The following is an 18,918-nucleotide window of genomic DNA, read 5'->3' as shown; positions in this document are numbered from 1 at the left end:
CAGAGCTCAAGCTACATGGGCGTGGTTCTATTGTGAGAGTAAATGGAGAATATTTTGATTAATATGATTAAATTATCGGCTTCAAATTATTTTATTTGAAAGCCTATGATGGAGGATATCCTTTATTTTAAGGACTTATATTAACATATTGAAGGTCATAGTGCTAAGCCAAGCATTATGAGTGATAGTGATTGGAAGAAGATGAATAGGAAAGTCATTGAATATATTAGATAGTAGGTTTATCATAATGCTTGCCATCATATATCTCAAGAGACATATGGCCACAACTTTTCGAAAAAACTAGAGGGTCTTTATAAGAGGAATACCACTCAAGATAAAGCTTTTGTTCTTATAAAGCTTGTAAATCTGAAGCTAAAAGAGGGAAAATCAGTTGCTGAGCATTTGAGTGAATTCCAAGACTTGATAAATTAGTTGACCACAATGAAAATAGTGCTAGATATTGAAATGCAAGCACTATTACTTTTGAGTTTATTACTTGATAATTGTGAGACTTTGGTGGTATCACTTAGTATCTTTACTCCAAATGGTGTGCTTGGTCTTACTCTAGTTAAAGACAATTTGTTTAATGAAGAAGTAAGAAAGAAGGACTTGGGTAGGACTAATGCAAAGGTTCTCATTAGAGAGAATAGAGGAAGGAGAAAAAGCAAAGGTCTTAAGGAACGTGGTTACTTTAGAAGTCAATCAAAGGCAAGAGGAAATGTCAAATTTTTTTAAAGTGATAAAGAGGGTTATATAAAGAAGGATTGCATGGCTTGGAAAAACAAACTGAAAGAAGAGAAGAATTAGAAGAAGACTGATTAGAATACAGCAGCTAGCGCTTTAGATGAAGTAGTGGTCGAAGTTTTTTCTTTGAAGATGAGCACTGTTGTCATGTCGTAGATTTGTTTGTTGAATGGGTTATTGACTCAGCGACTTCTTACTACGTTACTCCAAGATTGAGATTTCTTCACTTAATACAAATCGAGTAACTTAGTAACAGTTTCACCAGCATTGTGGGAATTGGTGATATTTGTCCTCAGACTGATATTGGATATAGCCGGACATTGAAGAATGTTTGACATGTTCCAGACGTGTCTAGATTTGCCATTTACACATTCCTTTGATAAAAGGGTTATAACAATTATTTTACCAATGGAAGATGAAAACCTATAAGAGGATCAATGGTATTTGCTAGAGGAAAAGTTTGTTGCACACTTTAAATAAAGGTGTGTAGTAAAACGGTGAATGAAGCTGAAAGTGATTTTTCAACAGACTTGTGGCACAAGTAGCTAACTCACATGAGTGAGAAATGATTGCAGATTTTAGCAAGGAAGTCCTTCATTCCTTTTACTAAATGTACATTTTTAAATTCATGTGATTATTATAAACTTGGTAAAGAACAAAGAGTTTCATTTTATAAGTTCTCTTGTAGAAAATCTACTATTTTAGATTTGGTTTATCCTAATGTTTGTGATTCCATTGAGGTAGAGTCCTTATGTGGTAATAATTTGTTTTTTTTTTTTTTTACTTTTATTGATGATACTTCACTAAAGTTATGGTCATTAAAAGACCAAGTTTTTCTACACTTCAAGAAGTTTCATGCAATGATAGAATGAGAGTGGAAAGGTTTTGAAATGTCTCTGAACTGACGACGGAGAGGAATACACGTCTAAAGTGTTTAAAGATTATTGTTCAGAGCATGGTATTAAACATGAAAATACAGTTCATAGTACTCCATAGCACAATGGCGTGGCGGAGAGAATGAAGCACACCAATGTGGAAAAGGTCGTAAGCATGTTAAGGATGGATAGGTTATCTAAGTCATTCTGAATCCTGAATTTTTTTAGTTAGTTTGCATGTAATTTATTTTCCATTTAATAGGAATGCAATGTTCATTTAAGTCTTTATGCAAGTTAATTGGTTATCTCTATGGTTAATTTGCATCTATATGGATATCTTTATTGTCGAGGGAACAAAGTGAAAATAAGTTCCAGATTTTATATTTTTATTAAATGAGCCAAATAGTTAACTATTGAAGGAGTTAGAATTACTTTATCAATATTAGGCTCATTTTGAAGCTCGTAATAAATTACGAATTATGGAATCAAGAAAAATTTAATTTGGTTAAGTTAAACCCAAGTTATAGCCGTCTAAAGGAATTTATGAAAAATGGAATTAAGGGGTAATCTAAGTCCTTTCATTTTCTGTTTTGTCGATTTGTTTGGTTTGTCAAGCTTTTGGTTTTTGATAATAATTAGTCACTTTGTAATACTAATTTGTTTTTATTAGAATAGAAATTAATTGTGAATTCCTAATCTTGTAGGATTTGAATTATGATAAAGTTATCTAATAATTTTAGTATTCGAATAGTTAGGACTTTGATAAATTAAAATAGTTAAGTTGTATAGAAATTTCATTTGAAGCACTCTACCATTTATTTTGGATTTAATCAAAGATAGGGGATTATTTATTTATTTATTTATTTTATTTAAGTTGTGGTTTTTATTAGAATAAAATATGTATAACCCATGCAATTAGGAGACCCATTTTATCTTACTTTTTGACGTGTGCAAGGACGTGCAGCTGTTGTCTCTTATTACAATTATAGTTGATTTGAGACTTATCTAAACAAATAGAATTCTCCAATCAAATTACAACAAACAGGAGTCTAGGATACCAAACCAATTTCTGGGAAATGCATGGACGGAAAATTTAGAATTCCAAAGTTAGTGAAATTCCATATCTGTCATAAGACTTACGAGAATATACTACGTTCACGGATTACGATATGCTTCAGTTTAATATATATACAGCAGTGAACCTCAAGTATTCTACGTCATGTCCATTCTCTCTCCTTCTTTAAAATATTTCTGTAAGAATTTTTAATTAAAAATGGGTTTGTATGTATGAATAATTGTATGTTAAATTATAGGCTGTCGAATTCGGTTGAACCCAATTAAAGTGATCTAAAAAAGCTTCGATTTTGGATTTTAATGTATCAAATTAAAGTATGAGTTTACATATGTGTAGAGACCGGACCCAAGTCCTAATTCTATGATGGACCGAATTAGGTCAAAAGGCATCCCTATATAAATAGGTTATGATCCCTAGATCACACGCAACGAATTATTCATTCTCTACTGTATCCCATCACAGAGAGTAAAAGGAGACTGCGTGTAGATTTGAAAGACCATACCGCGAAATTCATATTACATAAACCATGTCTGATTCAGGTATGCTTCCGCTTTAATTCTTGTATTTCTTGATGATTTAACATGAAAGATCCAGTAATTTAAAGCACTAAATTCTCCAACAAGTGGTATCAGAGCCTCTTCATGTTAAATCATTGAAAATCGAATAACATAATTTGGTTCTTGCAATATATTTTGAAATTTTCAGATTTAACAATTTTTTGGTTATATGTTTTGTTAAATTTGAAAATTTTTGCGGTATAATTTTGTTATTTTCGTACAGATTGATTCAGTTTAGAAAATTTAGATTTTTGGGTTCAGATTTTTGTACGAAAGCAAAAAAAAAAAAATTTTTTTTTTTTTTTTTTTGAAGATCGACCCGCCGCCGGCCTCTGCAGGGGAGGGCTGCTGCAAAACGCAGCAAAGCCCAGGCGCTGCTGCCTGTGGCGTCTGCGTGGGCCGGCGCCACTCCTCCGAGCGGCGCCGGAGTGCACCGCCACCGGGAAAGAAGGAGAATATTTTTTTTGGTTTTCTGAGTTTTGTTTTGTTTTTTTTTTTTTGGGGCGGGGGCTTCCTCTGCAAATTAGATAAGTTGAGGCTCCTGGTTGCAATTAGGGTTAGGGTTATAAAATTAAGGTTTCAGTTCCTAACCTTTAAGTTATATTGAGATTTGGACCTTTAAGTTTCGAATTTAATAATTCAGTCCCTAAGATTTTAAAATTAATTAATTCGGGCCATTAAAGTTCTGAATTTATAATTAAAGCCCTCAAAATTTAATTATTAATTCAAATTGCCCCCTAAGTTCATAATTAATTCAAATTGACCCTTAAAGTTTCAAATTTTTAAAATTTGATCCCTAAAGTTTTGAATTGGTCAATTTTGGCCTCTAAAGTTTTAAAATTTTTTTTAATTGATCTTCTAAAGTATTGAATTAATTAATTATGGTCCATAAAGTTTCAAGTTTATTAATTTCAACCCCTAAAGTTTGGAATTAATTAATTTTGCCCCCTTAAAGTTTTGAATTATTAATCCTAAGGCCTCTAAAATTTAAAACTAATCAAAATATGCAAAATTGGTGATTCTCTTTCTCAAATTTTGGTATTAAAGACTCTTTTAAGAGATATAATATTCGAAAGTTAGTTAATTGAAGCAACATGTTGTCAAAGCAACCTCTTTTGTGAAAATTGACTAACTTATAATGTTAAAAAGTGTTTGTGCATGTGTTATTCATGGGAATATTGGTCGACCCAAAGGAAGGTCAATATTTAGCCGAATACACGTGCACCTGTGGTGATAAACGTGTGACGATTATTTGGTTTAATGTGTGATCAATAAATCGGTCCAAAAAAATGTTTATTGATTGACACGTTGTTTTATCGTCAATGTTTGATCACTACGCCAAGAGTACCGCTTGCAAGTCAATATCTCTGTCGAAAGACTGGATATTGATGTTGTGCTTGGTATCTTGTGATGGGCCCTACCACTATTTGAGATATTTATTATTATTATTTGCATATTAAAGATATTCATGTGAGCTATTCATAATACATGTTCTCTAATTCAGTTTCAGGTTCTGCTGCTAATATCTCTGCTAGCATCAATTCAATTCCAATGTTAAATGGCACAAACTTCAGGGCATGACAGGAGAATGTTATGATTGTTCTCGGAGTCATGGACCTAGACCTTGCTTTACGAGTCGATTAACCTGCTGCACTTACTGATAAGAGTACCTTTGATGATAAGAGGGAAATGGAAAAGTGGAAACGATCGAACCGCATAAGCTTAATGGTCATGAAGCATGCTATTCCAGAAGCATTCCGGGGCACTATGTCCGATAAGATGACTACGGCTAAGGGTTTCCTTGAGGACCTTGAGAAGAGGTTTGCCAAGAATGAAAAGGCTGAAACAAGTACACTTTTGGCAAATCTTGTCTCAATGAGGTATAAAGGGAAAGGAAACATTCGAGAGTACATTATGAAAATGTCTCACATTGCTTCAAAACTAAAGGCACTCAAGTTGGATTTATCTGAAGATTTGTTAGTGCACTTGGTTTTGATATCCCTTCCGGCACATTTCAGTCAATTCAAGGTGAGCTATAACTGTCAAAAGGACTCATGGTCCCTTAATGAGCTCATCTCACACTGTGTCCAGGAAGAGGAAAGACTGAAGCATGAAAAGACAAAAAGTACTCATTTAGCAACCACCTCTAAGGACAAAAGCAACAAAAAAAGGAAGATTAATAAGGAAGCTGCAGGTATGGCACCGCAAAAGAAATAGCATAAGGAACCAACTGAAGGCGGTTGTTTCTTTTGTGGAGCTGCAGGTCATAAGAAGAAGAATTGCACCAATTACCACGCATGGCGTGTAAAGAAAGGTACTCTTCTTCATTTGGTCTGTTCTGAGGTTAATTTAACTTCGATACCTAGTCATACATGGTGGATAGATTCTGGTGCAACAACTCACATCAGTATGTCTATGCAGGGTTGCCTGAGTTACCGAAAACTAAGTGATGGTGAAAGATACATATATGCTGGCGACGACAATAGAATGAAAGTAGAGGCAATAGGAAAATTTAGATTATTGTTAAAGACTGAATTTTATTTGGATCTTGTTGAGACATTTATTGTACCGCCTTTTAGACGGAATTTGATTTTTATTTCTGTTTTGGACAAATTTGGTTATACTTGTTCTTTTGGAAATGGAAAATTTAGTTTGTTTCATGATTCAAAATTGGTTGGTTACGGTTCTTTATCAGGTTACGATAATCTTTATTCAATTGATACAATTGTCTCTTATAATGAAACCTTGCATGTAAGTACTCGAGGTGTAAAGCGAAAATTAAACGACGAGAATTCTGCCTCATTGTGGCACAAGAGATTAGGTCACATCTCCAAAAGGAGAATTGAGAGACTTATGTCTGACGGAATTCTCGACCCTCTCGACTTCACAGATTATGATTTGTGTGTCAACTGTATAAAGGGAAAACAAACCAATAAAAGGAGATTCAAGCCAATAGGACTTCGGATGTCTTAGAACTTATACATACGGATATTTGTGGACCATTCCCTACGGGTTCTTGGAATGGTCAACAATATTTTATAACGTTCATAGATGACTTTTCAAGATATGGCTACATATATCTCATTCATGAAAAATCACAGTCACTGGATGTGTTCAAAAACTATAAAGCTGAAGTTGAGAATCAACTTGGCAAAAGGATTAAAAGCGTCAGATCTGACCGTGGGGGTGGATACTATGACAGATATGACGGTTCAGGTGAACAGCGTCCAGGACCGTTTGCTAAATTCCTACAGGAATGCGGTATCGTCCCACAGTACACTATGCCGGGTTCGCCAACTATGAATGGTGTTGCTGAAAGACGAAACAGAATGCTTAAGGACATGGTGAGGAGTATGATTAGTCATTCTACCTTACCAGAATCTCTCTGGGGTGAAGCATTAAAGACTGCAGCTTATATACTCAACAGAGTTCCAACTAAGGCTATTGATAAAACCCCAAGCTTTGGACGGTCAAGAAACCTAGTTTGAAGCATATACATATTTGGGGGTGTCCAGTTGAGGCAAGGCCCTATAAGCCAAATGAAAAGAAACTGGACCCAAGGACCATCAGTTGCTATTTCATTGGATATTCTGAAAGGTCCAGGGGTTACAAGTTTTATGATCCCACAACTAAGGCAATTTTCGAGACAGGAAACGCTAGGTTCTTTGAGGATGTTGAGTTTGTGGGGGGAGAAAGGGTTGCATGCTTTGTTTTTTAGGAGGAATATGTTGAAATTCCTCCAATTGCCATTGACAATGATCAGGTTTCTATCCCTGATATTGTTCAAGAAACAACTCTGGATCAAGACAATGTCATACCTCCCTCTCAAGATCAACAAATTGTTCCAGAAGAACAAACTTGACACCCTCAAGAACCAATGCCATTAAGAAGATCCACTAGAGAAAGGAGAAGTGCGGTTTCGAATGATTACATCCTATTTCTTCAAGAACATGAAGTTGACATTGGAATGGTGGAAGATGATCCGATCAAATTCCGTCAAGCCATGGAAAGTTCTAACTCTCAAAAGTGACTTGATGCTATGAATGAAGAGATAGAAGGACAATGACGTATGGGACCTCGTTCCATTGCCTGAAGGTGCGAAACCCATTGGTTGCAAATGGATATTTAAGACCAAGAGGGATTCGAAAGGTGATGTAGAGAGGTATAAGGCTCGTCTTATCGTAAAGGGCTTTACACAGAAAGAAGGCATCGATTATAAAGAGACTTTCTCTCCGGTTTCTTCGAAAGACTCTTTCAGGACTATAATGGCATTGGTAGCGCATTTCGATCTTGAGCTACATCAGATGGATGTTAAGACAGCATTTCTTAATGGTGACATTGATGAAACAATTTATATGGCACAACCAGAAAACTTTGTATCGGACGATGCAAAGCAAATGATTTGTAAGTTAAAGAAATCCATCTATGGACTCAAACAGGCATCTCGTCAATGGTATTACAAGTTTCATCAGGTGATCATCTCATTTGGTTTTGAGATGAATTTGGTTGATGATTGTATATACCACAAGTTCAGTGGGAGCAAGTATATTTTTCTGGTTTTATATATCGATGACATAATGCTTGCCAGCAACGATATAGGCTTATTGCACGAAACCAAGAGATTTCTAGCAAAGAATTTTGAGATGAAAGATCTTGGTGATGCCTCTTTTGTATTAGGAATTCAGATACACCGAGATCGTTCTCGAGGTATTCTTGGATTATCACAAAAGATCTATATCGAAAAGGTACTTAAAAGATATGACATGCAAGATTGTAAACCATGTGACACCCCTGTGGCTGAAGGAGACAAGTTAAGCTTAAGTCAGTGCCCTAAAAATGACTTGAAAATTAAAGAAATGGAGAAGATTCCTTATTCCTCAGCTATAGGGAGTCTGATATTTGCTCAGGTTTGTACGCGTCCGGATATAGCGTACATCGTTGGGATGCTAGGGAGATATTTAAGTAATCCAGGAATGGATCATTGGAAAGCAGCCAAACGGGTCATGCGGTATTTACAGAGAACAAAAGACTACATGCTCACATACAGGAGATCGGATTAGATGGAGATCATCGGTTATTCTGATTCCGATTTCGCGGGATGCCAAGATAGTAGGAGATCCACTTCAGTCTATATTTACTTTCTTGCTGGAGGTGCTATTTCATGGAAGAGTGCTAAGCAGACACTCATAGCTATTTCCACTATGGCAGCGGAGTTTATAGCGTGTTATGAGGCATCAAATCATAGAATATGGCTATGTAATTTTATCACTGGGCTGCATATTGTGGACAATATAGAAATACCACTTAAGATATTTTGTGACAATAAATCAGCAGTGCTGTATTCCAATAACAACAGGAGCTCGACAAAGTCAAAACACATAGAGATCAAGTTCCTTGCTGTTAAAGAAAGAGTTTAAAATGGACAGGTGTCAATAGAGCATATTGGGACAAACTTCATGGTTGCAGATCCGCTTACTAAGGGATTGATACCCAAGGTCTTTCATGAGCACACTGCTCATATGGGTGTAATGTCTCATGAGGATATCTAGTTTCAGTGGGAGTTTGCATTTTTGCTTTTCATATTGGACACATGTATTGTTATTTTGGATACGGTTTAAAGTTAAAGTTATTTTCAGTTATAAAGTTATTTGGTTAATTATCTCTGAACTTGTTTAAAATGATCTCACTAAGGTATTAAGGTAGACCAGTTGGAAATAGGCATGTTACAGATCACATTACATGTAATTTTCATGCTACACATCCATGCTTGATCCATGTCATTCGGTTATATTGATATACATGACCATTGATGGGTTTAGCTACGTGAAAGTAGCGAAAGCCGCTTTGATCCTATGTTGATATGATTGATGGACGGGATTGTTTGGGGATACATTCGGTAATGATAGCAAAATTTTGAGTACTCATAAGGTTATGTTTAATGCACAATTATAAGGTGACACATATAGCCCAAGTGGGAGATTGTAAGAATTTTTAATTAAAGATAGGCTTGTATGTGTGAATAATTGTGTGTTAAATTGTAGGCTATTGAATTCGGTTAAGCCCAATTAAAGTGATCTAATAAAGCTTCGGTTTTGGGCTTTAATGTATCAAATTAAAGTATGAGTTTACATATGTGTAGAGACCGGGCCCTAGTCCTAATTCTATGATGGGCCGAATTAGGTTAAAGGGCATCCCTATATAAATAGGTTATGGTCCCCAAATCACACGCAACGAATTATTCATTCTCTACTGCATCCCATCACAGAGAGTAAAAGGAGACTGCGTGTAGATTTGGAAGACCATACCGCGAAATTTATATTGCATTAACCATGTCTGATTCAGGTATGCTTCCACTTTAATTCTTGTATTTCTTGATGATTTAACATGAAAGATCCAGTAATTTAAAGCACTAAATTCTCCAACAATTTCTCCATATTATTAAGGCTTTTTGAGGCTTTGGAATTGCAATAAAGAATCACGTTTTCTGCAATTTTGTGCTCCATATTCATCTTCAAAAGGTGAGATGCCAGTGCTATTAGCGGTTTTTCCACATCTTTCAAATACGTTTTATGTATGAATTTAATTACTTTAGTTTAGGGCTCTTTCGGGTAAAATCATGATACATTTTAAGGCACAATTCAGCCTTCATGTTATTTTCAAGGCACAATTTAGCCTTCACATTATTTTGCAGCGCCTGCTAGAATTATCATTTTTCATGGTGTGATAATTCTCATGTTATGTTAGTAAGAGACTTTATGCATGATTTTATGTTTGATTTGAATGTGGAGTAGCAAGCATCTCATTGAGTATAATTCGTTATCTCATCCCTCTTTATTTATAAATTTCAGATAAAAACTAGTATGCTGGACGACGGTGGATGGATATGCTATTGGACCAAGAGATCCTCGTCATGAAGTACTTTAATTCTTAGGAACACTAAAATTTTTAATAACATTTGACTATTTCTTTAGACTCAATTGTGAGTAACGTTATAATTTTCAATTAGCCCTAATTTTATTATTTGTTAGAACTAGTTTTGTTAATGTTTGATGAAAGATATGATTTAAAAAAAAGTGTTCTGCATATTTTATTAAATTTAATTTACCTTTTGTTAGAGGTTGTTCAATTTTTACTAAATTTCTTCGTATATTAAAATTATTGTTTCAAACACTTTAATAAATTCATGTTTTGTAACGCGTCAAGTTGCTAGAACTTGGGCGTTACATTCTAGGGTGAAACTGTTCGAACAGTGTGCATCAATTGGTCTCCATCAATTCTTTTTTAGTTTGAGGTTCCAGAAAAGGTGTGGATAGGAAAAAATGTTTCTTTTCTCACTTGAAGGTTTTGGATACAAAGCATTTGCACATATTTCTAAGGAATAACGGTTAAAACTAGATGAAAAAGTTAGTGCTTGCATTTTTATTGGCCATAGAGATGCATAATTTGGCCATAGACTGTGGAATCAAGAAAAGAATAAAATAATCAGATGTAGAGATATGATTTTTCATAAACTCGGAAAGTAGTTTCGAGAAATCTGGGAATCAAAGACATGTTACTGAGGGTGTCATTGGCCTTACACTTGTCTCTTTGCCTCTAGATAGTGCTAGACACACTTTGATAGTTATGCTGATGAGCTAGCACGGATCGATGATCTAGAGGATGTTGAGCAAGGAGAGCAACCCAATACATTGGAACCACAGATTAGAAGATCTACAAGGAAGCATCATCCATCAACCAGATATCCTGTATCAAATTATGTTTTGGTAACTGATGAGGAAGAGATAGAATGCTTTCAATACGTACAATCTTATAAGGACAAATAGAACTGGGTGAAAGCTATGCAGGAAGAGATTAATTCTTTGCTGAAGAATAAAACTTATAAGTTAGTAGAGCTTCTTAAAGTTAAAAAGCCATTGGAAAATAAATGGATTTTCAAGCTGAAAAAAGATGGTGAATAGCTAGTGAAGTACAAAGCTCGATTGGTGTGAAGGGCTTTGATCCGAAAAAGGGATTCACTTCGATAAAATATTCTATCTTGTTATCAAAATGACTTCCGTTCTAGTTGTTTTGGTTTTGTATCTAGTTTCAATCTTGAGCTTGGGGACTTAGATGTGAAAAAAGTTTCTCTACAGTGATTTGGAGGAAGAAATCTACATGGGTTTGTAGATGGATTTGTAGTTAAAAAAGAAAAAAAGAAAAAAAAACATATGATCTACATGTTGAAAATGAGTTTGTATGGGTTGAAATAGGCTACAAGACAGTGGTATAAGAAGTTTAATTTTTCTGTGGTAGGTCATGGTTATACCAAGACAGCTGCAGAATATTGTGTTTATCTTAGAGAATTCCATGATTGTAATTTCATTATCCTTTTGCTATATATAGATAACATGTGATAGTGGGACAACATGTTCAGTTGATTCGCAGTTTGAATGTAGATTTGTTCAAGTCATTTCACATGAAGGATCTTGGACATGGATGGCAAATTATAGGGATACATATTCTCGTGATAGAAAAGTTAAAAAGTTATGGTTATTACAAGAAAAATATGTAAAAAGAGTGCTGGTAAGGGTTAACATGAAAAATGCCAAACTAATTGGGACACCACTTGGGTAGTCACTTCAAACTGAGTCAGGTGGCTCGTCTTTCGAGGGAAGATAAAGAAACAATGGCAAAAATTCCTTACTTCTTTGTGGTTGGGAGTTTGATGTATGCTATGGTTTGTACATGGCTAGACATTGCTAATGTATTTGGGTTGGTCAGCAATGAAATGGATCTTTAGATATTTGAGAGATACTTAAAAGATGTGCTTGAATTTTAGAGGTTTGAAACGAATTTTTAAAGGCTTTACAAATGCAGATATGGCTGGTGATTTTGATGGTAAAAAAAATCAACTTTAGGATTCTTGGTTACATTTGCAGCTGGAGTTGTCTCTGGCCGTCAAAATTACAAAAGTGTATTGTCTTATCTACAATCGAGGTTGAATATATTGCAACAAATGAAACCATGAAAGAAATGCTTTGGATGAAACGATTTCTCCAAGATCACAACGCATTAGATTTAAGCAAGAATACTGCTTATCATTCTCGAACAAAGCACATTAATATGAGATATCATTGGCTACGACAATTAGAAGCAGAAAAATTGTTATTGTTAGAGAAGATTCATACTAAGAAGCATCTGGCGGATATGAAGACAAAGGCCCTAATCAGAGAAAAGATTGAGTTTTGTACTGGATTGGCAGGCATGGACTCTAACTAATCTGTTAGAGAATAATCTCCTTCCTCGGTAGCTTGGAGGGAGATTGTTATAGGGGCTTCCAGTCCATGAGGAATTATTAGGCCAGATCCCTAATATATTATATTTTAGGTCAAAAAGTGGTGGACACTTATATACATGAAAAAAAAAATGTGGCTGCATCGTGAGAAATTTAGAGAGAAACAAGTCTTAAAATCTGAGAAAAAAGAGAACAAAGGTTGTTGAATAAGAACATGGACTGTTGGAAAGTTTTCATCCTTCTTAGGTGTAGATTTCACACAAGTTTCTTTTTCTATTTAAGAACAAATTGAGGATTTCTCGTATTTTGGATAATCTGAAGGTATAGTATTCAAAGTATCTCACAAGTTTCATCAAACTGGTGGTTTACGGAGAGATTATTTGTTGTTTTGGAGATTGATTATTGTTGTATTTCCCGATTTATTAAGAATTCAAGTTTTGGGCATAAACTTAAATATTGTAATCTCTAGTTATTATAGTAGATATGACCTAAATTGCCCCAAGTGTTTCTTTATTGCTATCTTGATATTTAATTACTTGTTTGCTTGGATTGTTAATTTATTCTTGCAATAAGTGAAATTGTTATACACCAAACAGAATCAGAAGTGTAAGAACTTGTGAAAATTTTCATTACGAAAAGAATAACAATGATTTGGTGATAAAGCTGGCAAAATACTTCATAATTGTAGATCCGATATGAACTTTGTAGATGATAATTCTAAAAAGGATAATTATTACTGAAGAATAATTTTATCCAAGAAAAAACCACTGGGAAGTACTAAAAAACAAACGAACCAAGGTATAGTATTGTGGTATAATCTGCTACTCTACTGTTTGGAACTGCCATTGCGATATTATTGTAGTACAATCAAAATCTTATAACTCATTTTGTTAATGATTGCTATTGGTACACCCGCAAATGCTATGTTTATTATTTAAATCAAGTTTTGAGGAGAAATAGAATTATTTAGCTCACACTGAGTAAATGACAATGAATCTATCATCCCTCTTTTAATTACATTTTTTCCTTTATGTTTTCTTTTTCTTTTCTTTTCCTTTATGCCAAATTTCATTGGGTTATTTGTATTCTTCGAAAACCTCTGCCCACATCGCCATTTAATATTTCTTGGCCCACTATTGGCCAAACCACCTGGACACTAGGCCTTCGCTATTTTTCTTTACTAAAAATGTCAAAAGAGGTAGAGAAATTTCAAGATTTTGTCTTATTTATAGGTTTGGAACATGTTGTCCATATGAAGATGAACAATGTTGCAAATTATGTTGCTACAGATAGGTTATTAGAGCTAGAGTTTCAAATTTTATTTTGGTCTACATTTGCAGCCTATTGCCTTAATATAATGTTTCATGATATTGGCAATGTGGATGGAGTTAGTAATGTAATATCTCAAGTATCAAAAAGCACAAAAAATATAAACAACCATAGCTACCATTGCATTTTATGAGGTGTTTAATGGAGAAAACAAATTATTTCGATCTGTTCCTACTTGTTGTATCACTAACATTATTAATTTACAAAGCATACTACTAGAGAAAAAGGATTCGTTGATGATGTACTTGATTTTATGTTTTGAAAAGTGTACTATCATTGTACAACTTATCGAGCCCCTCATTCTTGTTCTATGGATTGTTAGCTGTGATAAAAAATATTTCAATAGGCTACTTGTATGAAGCTATTCATATGGCAAAAAATGAAATGGAACATAGATTTCGGAGAATGAATAATAGAATTGCTCATTATCTGCAAAATTATTCAAAGTCGTTGGTATAGTTAGTTACCTAGGAATTTTCGTGTAGCTGGATTATTAGATAAACCCTTCTTTCCATTGTTATAATCTAGTATAGAAAATCATAAACAAACTATTTTTGGGACTTCTAATTTAATTGAGAAATATGCTTATGATCAACCTGATTTAAGAAGCAAAATGGACAGTGAAAGAAACTATTTAAGCAAGCACATGGTATTTTAGATGTTTATTTGTTATAGTTGATCACAATAGAATGGCTCCAGGTGAAATTTTATTCTCATGTTATGCACTTTGTTTTACATATAGGTCAATTGTAACATGCATTTATTTTATTTTTTGTACAGATGAATGATGGATATGTTAAAGTAATAGTGCTCCAAACCTACTAACACTTGCAATTCAATTAGTAAGTCAAACATGTAGTTCTTTAGACTGAGAGAGGAATTAAGTACATTCATTCAAACATATTTATTCAACAAAGAGAATTAGACTTGAGCACTGAAGGTTTAATGATCTTATCTATGTTCACTATAATTTAATATTGCAATAATGGTAATGTTAAGGGAATTGTCAGAACATTATCCTACTTTCATTTTTCATTGAATAGAAATTTAATTTTGATAGAGCACAAGCCTAATTGTTCCTAATAGAACGACAAAAAATAAAAAAGGAAAAAAGAAAAGTCGGATATTATAGCTATCTGCATAGCATACATGCTTAATAAATGCAACCTTTCTTATATATTATAAAGTTTAAATCTTATATCTACTCAAAAATCAATTTAGATAAAACTCTTCCTCCTTTTTTTATTAATTGGATTTTCAAATTTTGTTTTCTTTTACTAGAATTATATTTTATTATTTATAATTTGGATAATGAAATGTATTTAGGAATTACTTCAAGAGTCTTAACTATGATCCCATCAACTTTGATAGTTTTGGCATTTATGGCAATTGGGTATTAGAGGATGAGCCACTGCACTTGTAGATGATGAGCTAGAGTCGTTTTTATTTTTATTTTTTTTATGTGAATTAGGTGGATGTAATATACAAAATGATCACGATGATGGTAATTGTTTGAATGGTGCTACTTTTTCTTCTATTTATTAAAGTATAAACGTTGTTATTATTATTATTATTATTATTATTATTATTATTATTATTATTATTATTATAATATATATATATATATATATATATATATATATATATAATCTTGATCTTGATGGCGATGAAAATTATTACAATGACAATAAAAATAGAAGTGATACAAACAATAAAAACAAGTAGTATGACCGAAACTCTATCATGGGTACAAGGCGAAGGAATTGCATAATTCATGAGACCTCAGCATGGATCCTCTCTTACTCTTCTTATCTCAAATAATTTACCTTTTCAACTCGTGATTTATCCATGAATAAATATTAGATTTTGACTTTATTTTTGCAAGTATATTCCTATAATATATTAAGTGATCCTTTTGAACTCTTGCATGTAAAGTTGTTTTTTATCCCTCGTCATGGGTTTTATTGTTTAAAACGGATATTTCGCAATATATGATTTAGTGTTTATTGAGTTTTAACGTACAAATTGATCTGTAGTCATCAAAATAAAATAAGCTTAATTTAATTAGTGGAGAAAATTTAGATTATTAGTATACAATGAAAATAGCTAATAATATATTTGAATGTGAATTTTGTTGAACATATGGAAAGATTGTAAAGAACAATCTCCATGATATTTTTTCAACTGTGAGAGATTATTTTCCTTAATAGTTGATTGTGTGGTTATCATACAATATTTCATTTTAGAATTATTTATAGCCCTTTAAATTATAGTAGGATCTTTTACTTTGTAATGGAAATATAAGATTATTGTATACAATTTATAATATTCTAACATGGTATCATAACATGTTTAATTTCATTTTAGGTTAAACTTGCAATCTTATGTTCTTCGAACGAGCAGCATCATGTCGGTCACGTGATCAAGTTTTTTCATTTTGATTAAATATCCTCATCTAGCCAAATTCTTTTTCTTTTACTTTATGTATTCTGCTCATATTCTGTCTAGTCAAGTATTCTTATGTTATTGATTTACTTTGAATTTGGATTCGAGATTAATTCAAATCCTATTAGATGCTGGCTATTCTTGTGGCTTCCTTCTTAGAGAGAGTCAGTTCCCAAAGAAATTGAGAATTAGTTTCGAAGTATTATTCGATATTTTGATGGTAGAATTATTTTAAAGAAAATCATGTTATTTTTTCATCAAATTATTTCCATCACACATGTTGTTATAGCCTCATCATGTCCCATGGTTCCTATTTCATCAATATTTCCTTCATCTATATGTGTAGTGTGATAATAATAATAGATTTTTGGAGTGCTACTATTAAACATGATCGATCCTTAGCCTGTCTAGTTATTAAAATCGTTTGAGGTTCTTGTTTTGGCCTTGTTCATTATACTTGTGTGTGTCTCCTTCAAGGTTTGGTGATGATTTGGTTAAATTGGTGGATGATGCTTTTTCTTTCTTACCAACTTTTAATTCGTTGTTGGCTTGATGGGCATAGTATCATTTGATCCTTGGAACAGGAAGATTTAATTGGATTGATGTAATTTTGAAACTCAATTTGATTGTCACTACACCATATTGAGTTTGAGGGAGGATGTTAAAGCTATGGAAAGATTGTAAAGAATAATCTCCATGATAATTTTTCATTTGCGTGAAATTATTTTTCTTAATAGCTTATTGTGTGATTATCATACAATCTTTTATTTGGAGTTATTTACAAGCCTATAAATTATATAATAGGATCTTCTACATTATAAAATAAACGCAAGTTTATTATATACAATTTATTACATGCTAAAAAATCACAGAGTGATTGAACCACCAAGCCATAGAGCCACTGCATTGTCCAGGTCTGACAACTATGCTAACAACACTTGCACCATCAAAATTTTCTTTTCGTTTGAGAATATGAATTTTCAGTCATGATACAATAAATTATTTGTCTTCCAAGGATTCTATAACAATTAGAAGATGAAAATTAAAACCACAAAAGGTGGCTGAGCTCTCCTGAGGTTTCTGATTATTTTAGAGACATCCTTTACTTTTCAGAAATTATACAAACTTCCCTTATTTTAGATTTTGAATAATGCATGCTTTCTCTATATTTGATAATTTTAGATTACAACTCTCATTTTTCAAAATTACACCAACATCATATATTTCATGTTTTGAATAACTTTTACTTACCGTGAGGTTTATGACAATTTTAGATACACCTTTTCGATTTTCAAAAATTACAGAAGCCTTCTTTATCTAAAATTTCTGAATAATATGTACCTTCCATAACTATTTTCTTTAACACGTTAGCATAAAATAATAGTGGTAATATTTAAAATACACTTACAAACATTTTCGCATCTTGTGGCTTTAACAATAACGCAAGACCTAAATTACCTTTTTCAAAACTTATAAATAAATTATCAAAAAGTATTATTTAAACCATTAATTCTTCAAAAATACTTCAACATTTAGCTAATTCGATATTATGTTGGGGAACACAAGACGGACAATTTTTTATGTGATGAAAGTGAGTACATAGATTTGATGGTTGTGAAGGAAATGCTCTTCTTCTTTCAAAAGGGAAGTTGTAAGTTCCCACAATTTTATTAGTTGGTGAGACAATCTTTCGAAGCTTAGCTCACATAATCAAGGGCAGACGCAAACATTTTACATTAGGGAGTCACAATCAATTTTTTTAAAAAAAGTGACGAATTTTTTTTATTACTTTATGTGGGTTACAAACTGTTATACTACTTTTTCATCTTGATTATTTTTACATATAAAAATATTTTATATATAAAGAAAACTCGGTCATTTTTAGGATTTTTTTATTATTGTTACTTTTTCCTCTCAATCAATTAATTTTTTTAAAAAAATAATATAATAAATTTCTTAATAAAATTTTTGACGTCATTTGAAAAAGATTTAATTAATTGAGAGGAAAATGTAACAATAATAAGCAAAAAAAATCCTTTTGAATTTTTTTTCTATATAAATTTTTTTCAAATATAAAAATAATTAAGATGAAAAAGTAGTATAACAATTTAAAACCCCATGAAGTAATACAAATTTTACTAAGCATTTTTACGTCCAAAAAAAAATAAATTTTGCTGTCATACCACATACAAATTTTTCTAATAAAATGATGTAAATTATATTGAGAAATTTGTCGAGCAAAAATAATGAACATTAATAAAATAATTGATTTTTTTTTTAAATGAGTATGTCTCTTTTTAGTATACACGTTTGACATATATTTAATTATTTTCGATATTCATTTAGATCATTCAATGTATTTATGATATAATTCTCGAAATGAGTTTCGAGATAATGTAGAAAATTTATGGATATGACTAGCATATAATCGCCGAAATTTTTTTAAACTTAGCTTGTTATCAAAATTCTCGAAATATTAGTTTGGAACAGTCTATTTTGACGCGTCGTAACATTTGCTACAATTGTTCATTTCGCACAACATTAACGACATGAAATACTAGGCCGTGAGTACTTCAAAATCATAAAAGAATGTAATATTTCAATTTCTTTTGATATTCC

This window comes from Olea europaea, chromosome 17 (assembly GCF_002742605.1).
Source record: "Olea europaea var. sylvestris chromosome 17, O_europaea_v1, whole genome shotgun sequence".
In the NCBI taxonomy this organism is placed as follows: Eukaryota; Viridiplantae; Streptophyta; class Magnoliopsida; order Lamiales; family Oleaceae; genus Olea; species Olea europaea.
The sequence above is the reverse complement of the archived record's forward strand: the minus strand, read 5'-3'. Positions refer to the sequence as shown.